Source organism: Carassius carassius, chromosome 16, assembly GCF_963082965.1.
Source record: "Carassius carassius chromosome 16, fCarCar2.1, whole genome shotgun sequence".
Lineage (NCBI taxonomy): Eukaryota > Metazoa > Chordata > Actinopteri > Cypriniformes > Cyprinidae > Carassius > Carassius carassius.
This window is the reverse complement of record NC_081770.1, coordinates 331,185-347,686: the sequence shown is the minus strand read 5'-3', so window position 1 is coordinate 347,686 and position 16,502 is coordinate 331,185. Positions and strand designations below refer to the sequence as shown.

General features: G+C 38.0%; 1 protein-coding gene across 1 annotated transcript in view; it reads left to right on the top strand.

Moving 5' to 3' along the window:
• The window catches only part of LOC132159382 (NLR family CARD domain-containing protein 3-like), a gene marked incomplete at its 3' end in the record, with an annotated part of 187,679 nt that overhangs the window by 81,796 nt on the left and 89,381 nt on the right, over positions 1–16,502 (top strand). The gene's annotated exons all lie outside the window — the stretch shown is intronic.

Sequence of the window (16,502 nt, the reverse complement as noted above, 5' to 3'; positions counted from 1 at the left end):
GTTTAAAAATTACATTACATTAAAAATTACATTTCCAGTTGCCTTAAATTATCTCAGTTATCTTATAAATATTGATATTTTTCAACTTATAATTAGAGAGTAGTTCACTCAAAATTTTCTCTATTTTTCAACTCATATAATGTGGGAAATACCCTCAAATATATTCTATTGTTGTCCATCCTAAACCTAACCACAGGCTCTACTCTTCACCACAACGGTAACACTACAAAAACAACATAATAGAAACCTTTGTAAGTTCTGACATAACACAACATTTAAGTACTAACTTAAGTCCCTCTATATTAATCTTGTGTAAAAACACACCAAATAACACTTAAGTTCTACATTTATTTCCCTTGTTTTCTGATGCAAAGCATGCTGGGAACTTGAAAACGCAATAATTTTAAGTTCACCTTACTACAACAATTTTGAGTTTACAGAACTTATTTAAATTAAGTCCAATGAACTTTCATTATTATTTGAGTGCAATTAACTTATTTCTTTTGATTAATTTCACTGTTCAGTTTTACAGTGCATAACATTATAATAAGGACACTATTATAATAAAACGCTGTGAATGTTTAGAGTTGAGTTGTCGTGTTTCTGCTCGTTGTTGTGTGAAGATCGCTTCCACAAAAGGATTCATTCAGAGACACACAGACACGTTCACTTCTGCGTTCAGGGGATTCTGTGCAGATAGATATAAGTCCAGTTCGAATTGAGGGGGGGCTCAAGGGACCCCCCATAAGACCCAAAAAAATGACTTTGGGGGGGGGGGGGGTCACCTGGTTTTTCATTAAAACTAAAATAGAAACAATATTTGACATAGCCCTATCTTTTTTTATCAAAGTATTGCGCTGCCGCTCCCATAAAAAGCTCCTTCAAATTAGATGTGCGTCTGAAAATACGCTCAATTGCGCCACCCGCTGTTTTCTGAAGGAATTTACAGACTGCAGGAGCGACGGCGCTGTGTGATTGGCTGACAGAGTGATCCTTCCTCATTATTTTACCTCACGATGACGGTAAGATAATATTTCTTTGTTTTATGATTGTTTAGTACACCTAATTTACTGCTACTGAATAAGTGTTTATCCTAGAATCGGACAGTCACTTTTATTATAATCTTGGTCTGTCAATAGTTGTTGTTTTTTTATCTAATGATGCTAGCTCACTATCGGATTGTTAGTTGTAATTAGCCATCTAACGTAATTCTGAGAAAAAAGCTAGCGTTGCATCCATTCTAAATTAAACAAATAATTTTAAATCTATAGCCATAACTGCTCATAAACAGTGTTAATTAAATTAAGGACATTATTACTGATGAAAATGTTAATCAGGTGAAGGCTTTTTTTGTATCAAAGATGACAAAGCAGGGTTGCTAATTCTCACAAATTGTGCGTGAGACACACATGCATTGATTATTACACCGAAGACAAACATGCAGATCAACCGTTTTTGTTATGGATTGTATCCTATTTTCCGTTATTATGTACAGCCTAATAAAATTAGTGTAGTATTTAAGGTTAAATGGAGAAAAGGGTTTTAAATTCAATGCAAAGAGGTAAATTAAAGTCATTTTGTGGCATTTGTTTACCCGCTCTAATAAATATACATCTATGTACCGTATTTTTCGGACTATGAGTCCAAAAATACATCATGATGAGGAAAAAACATATATGGTTAATCGCACTGGACTATAAACCGCATTTATTTAGAACCAAGAACCAAGAGAAAACATTACCTTCTCCAGCCGCGAGAGGGCGCTCTATGTGTTCAGTGTAGACTACAGGAGCAATGAGCAGCGTAGAGAAGGTAATGTTTTCTCTTAGTTCATTTCTCTTGGTTCATGTCAAATTAATTTTGATAAATAAGTCGCACCTGACTATAAGTGGCAAGACCAGCCAAACTATGAAAAAAAGTATAGTCCGGAAATTGTTCAAAAGAGTATTGCAGGTCATAACTGTACTTAATCAAATTCTTTCTATTTTTTCCCTCTTGTAGAAACACGATTGTGACAAAACATATATTTAATGTAGTCTCTCATTCACCACTATAGAAGTTTTCCGAACTATGACAACTTCCGCTTGAAAATATGAAAGGGTTGTGTAACTACATTCAAGATAAATTAGTTAAATGAAATAAAATGCCCACATGTGCACTGTTCAAAGTTTATCACCATAAATAATAACCTTAATAAGTAGCATGATTATCATATAGTGCTTTCTTAAATATATTCGCAGTAACGACAACAAATATAATATTACAACTTACATCTTACATTATTTTCAGATATGGACAATGGTAAGCCTGTTTATTATTATTATTATTATTATTTTAATTTCAAGATTCTTCTGGATTTTTATTTTAATTTCTGCTCTTTAAAAGTGATTTGGTGTGTCCCAGGCTTAAGACACTTAATCAGAAAAAACTATGTAAGGAAAACACTTTGAAACATCTGATTGGTATGTAATATTTATTTCTTGTAGCATACAGCCTAAGAGGAGCCTCATCGGTAAAACACTCAAACAGCACAGCACTTACATTTATCACCCAGGCTACAAGAAAAACTAACAGACCTGCCCCAATCCAGGAAAAACCCCAATACAGACAGACCAGCCCCAATCAGAGCAGACCAGACAGACCAGCTCCAATCCAGGACAACATTAGTCAGCACATCCACAACAAACTGTTCACATCCAGCCCAGTCCATGAGCACAGCTTTGTCCCTGCTTACTAGTACAGACAGGGTAACACACTTCAGCAAGCAACAGCTTGAGGCATGGACACAGCAGTACTCCCCTTGGCTATACTTGAATGGAAATAACGTAGGATGCACATTCTGCAAATATGCCAAGCGCCTTTTTGGAGTCCAAAAGGGAGGACAGGTGGCAGAGAAGTGGGCTTCTGGAGAGGTCACAGCAAAAGATGTCAGGGCCATGAGAAAGAAAATCTACAAACACAGAGACAGCTTAACTCACAAGGCATCAACAGATATTCAACAGCGAAAGAGAAAGAGGTGTTGCCCACCTTGACAGAAACCTTGAATGCTAAAGTTGTGTTGGAGACAGTGCACTCATTTAGAAAAGCATATTTTGTTGCAAAGGAGAAGTTAGCCTTCTCAAAAATGAATGGATTGGTTGAGTTACAAGAAATGAATGGAGTAAAAACCGTCTCTTGTCACAAATCTGATCACTCTTGCATTAATATAATAACACACATTGCCAATAAAATGAGGAAGAAAATTGTCTCAACAATTAAAAGTGCTGGTTCTTGGATCTGTCTTACAGTAGATGAAAGCACTGCATTTGGGAGAAGCTACCTCATCCTATACCTCAGAGGAGATGTGACAGGAGAAGGTGAGACAGAAAACATTTTTTTGGATTTGATTGAGCTGGAGGAAGGAACAACTGCTGATGCCATATACAAAGCTCTCAAAAAGAGTCTCCTGGAAGCTGACCTGGATGATGCATACCTCAAGTCTCATCTGATTTGCATTACAACCGATGGGGCATCTGTGATGACTGGAAGACAGAGTGGTCTTATCACAAGGCTGAAAAAAGACTATCCTTTGCTGGAGAGTATCCACTGTCTTGCTCACAGGCTTGAGTTATCAGTAAGTGATGCACTAAAGTCAGTCACAGGTTGCAATCACTTTGAGAGATTTATTTCAAAGCTGTATACACTGCACCATCAATCCCCAAAGAATGCCAGATAACTTTCAGAAGCAGCTTCTCAAGTTAACATCTGCCTACTTAAGATTGGTCACATTTTTACCATCCGCTGGGTAGCAAGTAGTTTTGTGACTTTACAAGCTGTTTGGAGAGACTTCCCTGCTCTGGTTGCACAAATGAAAAAAGGAGCTGAAGATGGATCTCGCTCTGATATAGAAAGAAAAAAATTCAGTGGCCTTCTGAATGGACTCACATGCACTGGCTTTGTTAATGACCTGGCAACCATTAAAGATGTGCTACGTGAACTTCACAGTCTGTCCCTAAAACTTCAGATAGGTACAGTGTTCTTCTTCAGATTAAGTGTGAACAGATGTGGAAATACTCTGATGTTATGAATGCGCTAAATAACATTATAAATGTGTTCAGATTCATAAGGACAAATCACAATGTTTGATAAAGATGTGTTTCTATCAGCAAACAGTCAGAATAAAGTGATGATCTGCTGCTGATCCTGAATGTCTTGTTTAATGAGTGTTTCTAGTCTGAGACTCATCAATATTATCAGCTGATCAAAATCCTCTTTATTTCATGATAATAGATCCTGTTTTCACCTCATTCATTACACTGATGACTTCAGATCTGTTCATTGACACATTAAGATCATTTTATTGCTGTGAAGATCAGAAAACAACACGGTTATCAGTTATTGTGACATTACAAGATGAAACTATCACAACAGCATTTATTCATTAGTCTGTGATAAACCATGTTTCATATAAAACACAAAACTAAAACACATTCAGTTCAACTCTGTTCATTGGTGCTTTATTTGTACCTTGCACATTTGTAAAATTATATTTCTATATATATATATGTGTGTGTGGATGTCATCAGTGGTGGGTCACATGTTCACTCCTACTATGATGATTCTGATTTTATTACATTCAGTGTAAACGGTGATTTATAACGGATCAGTAACAACAAGATCACAGTTGAAGTTCACACAGTCTGTCTGAGAGAGAATCTCCTGGAGAAATAAAACACATGAACACAACTGCACACAGAAGACACATAAAACTGTAACTTAGTTCTTATATTTATAACATACAGCCCAGTTAAGCAACATGACACGACCAAGAGAGTGAAGTTTTCCCTGGAAACCACGATTGAAAATTTGACATTTTAAAGCGTTAAAACGAGTAGTTCATATACATTTTAGTTCAATATTTGATATTACTAATACTAATTTAGACCAACATATGTTTATATTTTAACTGACCCTCTGATGTCACATGGACTACTTTGATGATGTTTTTCTTACCTTTCTGGACATGGACAGTAGGCCGTACACACAGCTTCAATGGAGGAACTGAGAGCTCTCGGACTAAATCTAAAATATCTTAAACTGTGTTCTGAAGATGAACGGAGGTCTCACGGGTTTGGAACGACATGAGGGTAAGTAATTAATGACATAATTTAGATTTTTGGGTGAACTAACCCTTTAAGGAAATGTTGTACAAAGATTAGATTAGATTCAACTTTATTGTCATTATGCAGAGTACAGTACAGAGCTAATGAAATACAGTTAGCATCTAACCAGAAGGGCAGGAATAAAGTGTTTTAAATACATATAAGTGCAGAGTAAGTGAAGCTATGACATACAGAATGTACAGTAGAGTTGCTATCACAGAGTTGCTAAAACAGTATTGAGCAGAGTATATACAGAATATAAATATGAATGCAATGTAGGGATTATATATACATTATGAACAGAGCAATGTAGGATTATATACACATTATGAACAGCAGCAACGTGAGAGCTGTGGTAATAAATACAGTTGGATTGAGTGTGCAAACGTATTGTTAAACAATGTATTCTATGCAAAATAACAGTAATGCAATGATATTTTTATAGCAATAGTTTACTGTGCTTTGTACAGAAGTACTGTGAGCAGTGCAGTAAAAGAGCAGATGCAGGTTAGATTGGTGTTGTGGAGTTCAGAAGTGTCACAGCCTCGGGGAAGAAGCTCTTCCTGACTCTACTAGTGCGAGAGCGTAGCTCCTGTAACTCCTGCCGGATGGAAGGAGGGTGAAGAGTCCATAGTGAAGATGAGACGCATCCTTCATGATGTTTCTTGCTCTGCCCAGACAGCGCTTGTGATAAATGTTCTCAATGGAAGTTAACTGGGTGTTAGTGATCCATCGAGCAGTTTAAGGCTCTGTAAGAAGTAAAGGTGCTGCTGTGCCTTTGTGACCAGGGTGGAGGTGTTTTAGTTTTCTCCACCCGCTGGAGTGCTTTGTGGTCAGATGCAGAGCAACTGCTGTGCCATACTGAGATGCAGTTTGTGAGTCTGCTCTCAATGGTACAGCGCTAGATTTCCACAAGTTCTTCAGTAATTCTGTTTGTTAACAGCAGCTGTTCATCACTAATGCTCAATTATCACTCAATTAATCACTTCATTATTTAATTGCAACGTATATCTTCTTTCAGTGAACTCAACTGAATTAAGTTAAGAGTACTCACAACTATTAGTTTTAAAACTTAAATGGTTTAAGGCAATCTGTTGACTCAAATGGTTGTTCGCTCAAAGGTCCTGAATTAATTAGTTTTAATAATTGTCTTTCCATTTACCTTTTTTTTCTTCACTTATTGCATTATCTATGTTCTTGATACTTGAAGGTTACACTGTTGTTACAAGTTACTCCTGTTGTATTAGCACTACCAGTGCACTATGTATAAATTAAATAATTGTTTTTCTATTTAATTTTTTACTTATTGTCTTACCTGTGGTCTTGATAGTTGTTTATCTAATTACCTTTTATGTGTTACACTGCCCCTTTACTGGTTTTATATACCTTACTGTAAACTGTACACATTTACCTCAATGTGATGCACAAATAATGAGATACAGAATTGATCAATTTTGCCATTTATTGTTGTAACAGGTGGTATGCAATATGCATAACAATGATAATGCTGTTCATGCATAGGCAACATTTAATGTAAGGCTGTGAAAACGATTACTAGCATCCAAAATAAAAGTAGTTTATTTAACGTACATTTCTGTATATGTATATAAATGCACATACATACACGTGTATATCACCGTCTTCACATGAACCCTGAGGTGAGCTATCTGCCGTGTTTCCTCCACATCTTTTGCTTCCAGCTGGCTGCGTCCTCTGGTGAATGCAGGTATTTTCTCTTCTGCACACACGAGTCCAACACTGTCTCTGTCACATCCACGATCTGCCAACACCAAGTCTCCAGGTAATAGTTTATTAAGAAGGCAATTATTCTCAGCCACATGTTTGTCACTGACAAGAGAGAGATCCTTGTGGTGTAATGCCAATGAGCAGGCAGACGAGAAGCTGTGTCAGCACACATCAGAAGAGAAGACAAGGAAGCCCAGTGTAGTACTTCACCTTTGCATCATCATCTTTAAAACACTCCTCATCCGTTCTCTTTTGGCCTTGCTCTTCCTTCAGTCTCCTGTTCTCCTCCAACAAACGGTTAATTTCACCACGCCTGCAGCTACAAAGATGATATTCCTGCTGTTCTGCAAAGTTGTTATCTGAGTCTGCGTCATCCATTTGTGAAGCATCCTCTGTCCAGCTACATGTAGTGGTGCAGGTGCAGCATGATCTCTGTGACAGCTTGCAGTCTCCTCGTACTCCGGTTAAACCACACAGAGTGTGTTGATTTCACTTTTGTGCTCCCAAAATGAAATGATGGCACCCAGTCAGGATCGCATTCCAGCATTTCATAGGCTGGTTTGCCTAAAAATAAAAGATAAAATGATTTCATGAGTAAAGATGAGACAAGGACTTAAACAGAAAGCAAAGGGCTTTATTGAATAATAATAAAGCAAAGGAAAAAAAAAACGTAGAGCAGACACGAGAACACATCCGCTGAAAACACAAGACAAGACAAGAGTGTCTGATGAGAAAATGAAAGTTGAACACACAGACGAGAACACACACACGTTCACACAATAACAATATACACCAGTGTCAGGAATACTGACATAACCAGGAATAAACCAGACCAAAATGACAGTCCTGACATTAATAAAGTGTGCGGTGTAACAATGACTCCATTGCTAGTGGTAAAAACAACAACAAAAGTTAAACGTGTTTAGTTTATAACTTACCACGTATAACTTAATATTTCACTGGGAATCTGACTCGGGGGGGGGGGGGTTGTCAGTCTCTCAACAGTGGAAAAAAGAGTACGAGTGTTATTTAAGTTATTGTTTATAAGGTTTGAGAAGAAATTCTGTCTAGCTGTGACTAGTTTCACATTAAAAGCATGAAGGCTGTCTTTATAGATGCTATAGTGAATTTCAAGTTTCGTCTTTTCTGCTTTGTCTTTTCATCGTCTGAACTGCTGTCGATCTTCTCCAAACTGATTTCTGTCTGTTTGTTTTCTTACTGACTATTATTGGAGCAATATCATCAATAACATTCTTAACTTTTGAGTTGAAGGAATCAAGGAGAAGATCATCAGAGTCTGCAGAAATGCTTGGTGTTAAAGATATAGCCTCCATAAATAGTACACTTGTGTTCTCGTTAATGCATCTCCTTCTGACAGAGACAGATCTAGATTCAGTGCTAGCAGACATCAATATATCAAAGAAGATACAGAAGTGATCAGATAGTGCTACGTCCTTAATAACAATGGATGAAATGTTTAGAGCCCTACTGATGATTAAGTCTAGAGTGTGTCCAGCTTTGTGTGTGTGTCCATGCACATGCTGAATCAGGTCGTATAACACTGATAAATGCATGTAATTCACTAAATCTATCATGATCCAAGAACCTTTTGTGTTGGGATATATTTATATCTAATGTGGTTTGATCTGTTGTCTTGACAAACAGCTTCGACATCAGCATGTATATTATTAGATGAATGTGGTCAGTGTATCTTTTAGTAGTTTAAAGTCTTATTTTTTTTCTTCTGCTTATATGAACTAAACATTTTTACTTCCACTCCATACAAAATGCCATCTGAAAATATGAGAGAGCACACAGTTACAACAAGTGATCTGTTCTGGATCCATAAAGCAGTTAGAGAGTCTCTGAAATCAGTCTGAGAGGAGAAACTATTTGATCAGACACGAAGACTCTCAGGAAAAAATTTACAAATTAAAAATTAGCTCATGATTTACTCATTCTCAAGGCATCCTAATCAAGTAAGTCATGTTAATTAATAAAGCACATTTACACACAGCACAAAAACAGACCAAAGAGGGACCCCATATGAAACAGAAGCAGAGGATGAGGAGAACTTGCCAATAGATACTGAGAAAGTCCTATCATTGAGATAAAAATTAATGCAGTCTCCTTATGCCCACCTGCTGATCAAGGCGAGTAAGGAGGATGTTGTGATTGATGGTGTCGAAGACAGCACTAAGATCCATCAATATCATCCAAAATCATCACCTGAATCTAGTGTAAGGAGAAGATCATTAGTTACTTTGAGCAGAGCGGTTTCAGTACTAGAAACCATTTTGGAGCGAACAAACCCTTTGAAATAAGCAATTTTCCTTTGTACATTCAGTTAAAAAGGTTGCATTAAGTTTAAAAAAGGACAAACTTTATCATTCAGCTGTGCACATGTATTTTAATACTTACTTTAGGCCTACATTCTTTCTTGCTTCATCGGTGGAATAAATGAACCTCCTAAATAAATGAATGCATATGCTAAGGTAATGATAATGGTGTGGCCCATTTCAGTTGCAGCCAAAATTTCAATTTTAAAAAGGGGTCTGAGAAAATTAAGATGAAGACAGGACCTACAATAAACCCTCATTGACTCACTGAATTATTATTTTTTCCAGCTCATCTGCCGGTTCCTGTCTTCATCATTATCATCATCATCACCATCATCATCATATTGTTCATTGGTGTGTTCAGTGGTGAATGTGGGTCATGTGAACAAAGAAAACAGTTTATTGTCCAGCATCAGTGTGTCTGGTCTCAGCATCAGTCTCTCTCTACCTCTGCAGGTGGAATATCAGGAGAAAAACAGCTACAGCTGTGTGCTCAACAATCCCATCATCCACCAGACACACATCCGGACATCAGTGAATTCTGTCACACATGTTCAGGTTCAGCAGCTGATATTAGAGCTGATATTAGTGTTTATTGACTGAGCTGATCTCAGTTTGATCTGTTTATTCCTCAGAACATTACCATGTTCTAATGAATTAATTATTAACATTAATGTAATGAACTGGATCCTTTTCAGATTTCTGCTGTTCTCGAAAGCGTCATATAGAAGACTGCAATATCTTTTTTGCGTTTCCGTTAGCTCGAATAGCAATGAAACTCCCCCGACAGCATTTCCACGACTTTCCAAATGAGGAAAAAGATATCAAGAGATTGATTATGACAGTCAGAAGAGAGATGTCAAATTCACAGACACACAAGTCTTGGTTAACTATAGACCCGATATAGTCCGGCTATGTGTAACCCACTTCTAGCCCAAATAACCTTGAATTTGGTTTCATGTCATTTTTTGCAAAATAACTTGTGAGATGTATGATGTTGCATCTTTTAAGCAAAGTCAACGACATTTACAAGGTGTTTGGTGTCACTTCTTTGACATGTTCAACATGTAGTCTGAGCATAGCCACAATTTAGCTGGTAGTCAGAGCGGCTATCTGTAGCCATCTTCTAGTCAGATCTGATTCACTGTAGTTTTTAACCAGGTGTAACCCCTCTATCCCAGGACCTCGCCGCCACACCTCGCACTCGCTCCGATGTTAATGTCTGCAGGAACACTGCTGGACAAATGTGTGCCCCAAGCTGAATGTGTTGTGCCCCCTTTCCTAATTATTATTGAAGTAAAAAAAAAATGCAGAAATGACACACAATGTTTTTTTTTACTTCAATAAAAAACAAGGATTAGTTTTTGTAAGGGTTGTGCGTTTACATGTTTTTGTTGAAGAAATTATAAAGGCTAGCATTTATATCGCCAAAAGGCTAATATTAACAGATATTTGCATTGAATTAATTTAACGGATAATTGAAACTGTAAGAGAATATTAAGGCAGATGCGGCATTAAAACACCTTATTTACTTAATGTTATCAAAACCCTTCTTCTTCTTTTTCTTTCGGCTGCTCCCATTAGGGGTCGCCACAGCGGATCATCCGTCTCCATACCACCTTGTCCTCTACATCTGCCTCTTTTACACCAACTACCTGCATGTCTTCCCTCACCACATCCATGAACCTCCTCCTTGGTCTTCCTCTTTTCCTCCTTCCTGGTGGCTCCATCCTCAACATTCTCCTACCAATATAATTCATGTCCCTCCTCTGCACATGTCCAAACCATCTCAATCTCGCCTCCCTCACCTTGTCACCAAAACGTCCAACATGCGCTGTCCCTCTAATAAACTAATTTCTAATCTTGTCCATCCTCGTCACTCCCAACGAAAACCTTAACATCTTCAGCTCTGCTACCTCCAGCTCCGCCTCCTGCCTTTTACTCAATGCCACTGTCTCTAACCCATACAACATCGCAGGTCTCACCACAGTCCTATAAACTTTTCCTTTCATTCTTGCAGATACTTTACTATCACAAATCACTCCTGTCACTCTTCTCCACCCACTCCACCCTGCCTGCACTCTTTTCTTCACTTCCCTAACACACTCTCCATTACTTTGCACTGTTGACCCCAGGTACCTGAACTCCTCCACCTTCTTCACCTCTTCACCCTGTAACCGCACCACTCCACTGTCCTCCCTCTCATTTACGCACATGTACTCTGTCTTACTCCTACTGACTTTCATTCCCCTCCTCTCCAGCACGTACCTCCACCTCTCCAGGCTCTTCTCAACCCGCTCACTACTCTCACCACAAATCACAATATCATCCGCAAACATCATAGTCCAGGGAGACTCTTGTCTGACCTCGTCCGTCAACCTGTCCATCACCACTGCAAACAGGAAAGGGCTCAGGGCCGATCCTTGATGCAGTCCAACCTTCACCTTGAACCAGTCTGTCGTTCCTACTGCACACTTCACTGCAGTCACACTGTCCTCATACATGTCCTGCACCACCCTCACATACTTCTCTGACACACCTGACTTCCTCATACAATACCACTGCCATCTCTCCTAAACATCTCCATGCTTCTACCGGTATGTCATCTGGTCCAACTGACCTTCCACTCTTCATCCTCTTAATTGCTGCTCTCACTTCCTCCTTACTAATCCTATCCACTTCCTGCTTTACTAACACCACATCGTCCAACCTTCTCTCTCTCTCATTTTCCTCGTTCATCAGCTGCTCAAAATACTCCCTCCATCTTCTCAACAAACTCTCCTCACTAGTCAACACATTTCCATCTCCATCCTTTATTGCTCTAACTTGCAACACATCCTTCCCAGCTCGATCTCTCTGCCTGGCCAATCGGTACAAATCCTTTTCTCCTTCCTTAGTGTTCAACCTCTCATACAGCTCCTCGTATGCCTTTTCCTTGGCTTTCGCCACATCCCTCTTTACCTGTTGCCGCATCTCCTTGTACTCCTGCCTACTTTTCTCATCACCCTGTCGATCCCACTTCTGTTTTGCTAACCTCTTTCCCCTTATGCTCCCCTGCACTTCCTCATTCCACCACCACGTCTCCTTGTCTTCCTTTCTATTTCCAGATGTCACACCAAGTACCTTTCTAGCTGCCTCCCTCATCACTCCTGCGGAAGTTTCCCAATCATCCAGCACCTCTTCACCACCACCTAGCCTCTGTCTGACCTCTTCCCTGAACCTCACACTACAGTCTTCCTCCTTCAGTTTCCACCATCTTATTCTTCTTTCAGTCCTTACTCTCCTCCTCTTCTTCTTCGTCTCTAAAACCATCCTACAGACCACCATCCGATGCTGTCTAGCTACACTGTCCCCTGCCAACACCTTACAGTCTCCAATCTCCTTCATGTTGCATCTCCTACATAGAACATAGTCCACCTGTGTGCACCTTCCTCCACTCTTATAGGTCACCCTATGATCCTCCTTCTTCTTAAAATACGTATTCACCACTGCCATTTCCATCCTTTTAGCAAAATCTACCACCATCTGCCCTTCCACATTTCTCTCCTTTAGGCCATACCTACCCATAACCTTCTCATCACCTCTGTTCCCCTCACCTACATGTCCATTAAAGTCTGCCCCAATCACCAATCGTTCATTTCTAGGTACACCATCTACCACTTCATCTAATTCACTCCAGAATCTTTCCTTCTCCTCCATCTCACAGCCGACTTGTGGAGCATAGGCACTGATGACATTTATCATCATCCCTTCAACTTCCACCTTCACGATCATCACCCTATCAGAAACTCTCTTCACCTCCACTACACTCTTACTGTACTCTTCCTTCATAATCACCCCTACACCATTTCTCTTTCCATCCACACCATGATAGAACAGTTTAAACCCACCTCCAATGTTTCTGGCCTTACTCCCTTTCCACTTGGTCTCCTGAACACACAACATATCTACCCTTCTCCTCTCCATCATATCAGCTAACTCTCTCCCTTTACCAGTCATAGTGCCAACATTTAAAGTACCAACCCGAACCTCCACTCTCCTACACATCTCCTTTCCCCATCGCCTCTGTAGACGTCTTCCTCCTCTCCTCCTCTTCCTTCGGCCGACAGTAGCCCAATTTCCACCGGTACCCTGTTGGCTAACGATACCTGAGGCGGTCGTTGTTAACCCGGGCCTCGACCGATCCGGTATGAAATTCTTATTCGTGACCCGCATATTTGATTTGGCACATGTTTTACGCTGGATGCCCTTCCTAACGCAACCCTCCCCATTTATCCGGGCTTGGGACCGGCACTAAGGGTGCACTGGCTTGTGCCTCCCTAATGGCTGGGTTAGTAATAAGTTTAATAGGATTATAAAAATACCTAAAAGTGAAAAAACCTGCTATGCAGTGTTTAATTCAATAAAATGCTGAAAACACAATTAACTTACCCATTAACTTATTTTATTGTCATCGTCACTGAAATCTAATATCAGTGCAACAATTGCATATATATATATATACATATATATTTTGTATATATATAATAATTATATTTTATATAGTGTTTTCCTTCATTTGTTTGTGAGGTTTCTTGTCCTGTGTGTTCTGTCATGTATTCAGAAGACTTTATTGAAGCACATGAAAGTACCTGTGGGGAAAGGTTATTATTTTTATTGTATGCTTTGTGTTTTCATGACATTTTTGGTTTAACCTACAGTCCTTACTATCAGTTGTTTGTGTGTGTGGTATTAAATATTATTTAGCTTCTTTCAGAGCTGACGATGGACCAAACCAAGATTTAGACGGAACAGGACAAAAGCAAAAGAGGTGCAATTAAGTTTAATTTATAGTGCCTTTTTTACATCAGCCAAAAGCTAAAAAAGAATGCATCTCTGTTTTCTTTTTCTCAAGCCTTACAGACACAATCGACACACTTAAAGAGGCAATAGACCCATTTTCAGCCTCTGTGTCACAAGAAAAGACGTGTTCTCCCGAGCTCTCACACAGAAGAAGTCGTCTCTGAAGAATCACTTTCATTGGAGATCCTGGGATAGATCGTGCTTCTGATGAAACAATTCCTGACCGCTGTGTGTTTGTTCTCAGATGAAGCACCATTGCATTAATTATGCAGTTTTATCAAATGTAGTCATCTTCTAAACTAACTTCAGTGCATTTGTTTATTAGTACTGACAATCTGCTTTCTTTAAAGAAATGATGGCCAGAATTGATGAACAATTATTTGAGGGAGGGAGCACTGGGAAAAATCTGAAGTATTCAATTACAGACTTTCAGAATGACAATTTCAGGAAGGTTTATTATCATCACAGCTGGGTAAAAAACATTGATGTCTCAATTTTAATCGAACCAATCTCATTTTTTAAACTGATTTCACAATAGGCTTTGTGCTTTGTTACTTCTGATAAGAAACAAAGTCTCAGATTTGGACTTCTGTCCATCTTCTCTTGAAATGTCACCAGTAAATCTGACTGTGGTGCTCTCTATCTAATGCAGTGACGATCACGCAGTGTGCCTCAGGTCAAGTGAAGCGGCAGCATGCAGCACTCTTGAAAGATCACGTCTTCCTCTGTTTTTAACACCAGTTACAGGCTACAGCGCCAAATAAACATCAATGAATGCCAAAAATACAAATACAATTCTAACCTTCAATATTATAGTAATGTAGTAGCAACTAAGCTGCTATGTACCACATATAATATAATTTAATATAATATAATATAATATAATATAATGTAATGTAATGTAATATAATATAATATAATATAATATAATATAATATAATATAATATAATATAATATAATGTAAAATAATATAATATAATATAATATAATATAATATAATATAATATAATATAATATAATATAATATAATATAATATAATATAATATTTGTGTCAATACTCAGCCCTAATTCTAATCCTAGAACAGTTTGTCAGTGAATGCGTCTCTTTGTCCAGTTTTCTTTGTTGTACTTTAGGATAGTTGGTGAAATAATGGCAGTGAGCATTACTCAGGATGGACCTTTTTCATGGAGTGGAAATACAATTTCATTTCTTCCGGGAGATTAATAAAGATGAGCTGACATAACAGATGCAGACCTGCTAGATCTGACTGACGAGGTTTTCTAATTCAACTCAATTCAGATTTTTAGATACATCTGTGTAGTGTATGTGTGTGTTACTCCTGGTTTTTATTTCTTTAGATCGAGACTGCAGACACGACAGCATTGCTTGAGCTTTCTGAAAGAATCGTAGCATGTAACATGTGATGAAAGGAAGACATTGTCAGGTGTAGTATCTGTGATTCTGTCCATCTGACTCTCCTCCTTTCTCTTGAATCCACACATCAGGGTTAGATGTTTTTGCTTCATTATACTCATTCCTAGACTCTCATCTCCAGCTTTTTACAGCTTTTCCATTGTCATGAGAAAAAATTAAATATATGGTGAATTTTAAGTGTCATTTCCAGACCTGAAAAAAATATATAGTCAGTTTCGATAGTCAGTGTAATTTTATTTTATTTATTTTTTTCTAGTTGAGCATTTTTCTAGTATTTAAACACCTATGATGTCTGTAAAATAATTTACGAATGCTTTTTCAGTCTGACAGAGATTAATGTTTCATACTTTGCCTTTTGTTTCAAACAAGCACTTTTATTAAGTTAAAGATGATTTCTCTTTTTCCTGGATGTATTATTTGGTGTAGTGCTGTTGTTCTGCATTCGTCTGTGTGAATCCTCTCAATGCTGCAGCAAATGTGCAGAGGATTGGAAATCTGTGACCTCCAGCAAATGGTGAAACAAAATCAGCCTTTATTTCAGCGTTATTTGTTGCAGAGACAAAAAAAGGACATAATGACATAAATTAAAAGCAAATAACATTTTGAATCCTAAACAAGTAACACTACAGTTCTATCGTCTAATCTGAAGGGTGAACTCAAAAGACATAAATCATACTGTAAAACTGAACAGAGATGATAAATTCAGAAAATAAGATGAAAATAACTGGGCATTTTCTATTTGTATGTAGAAACTGAAAGTTCATTGTAATTAATTGAGTTCTGAACTAATTCAATGAATCATACATTTCATATATCTTAATTATTCATCATAACCTACAGAATAACTGAATAAATCCTTCAATCTGAATTCATAGACTATTGCTGTAATGAAAGAAATGAAAATAAAAACAGGACTGTATATGATTCTGTTATATAATAATCATCACCTTTCAGATTGATATGTTTGTCTTGGATTATTTGATATGATTTGTCTGTC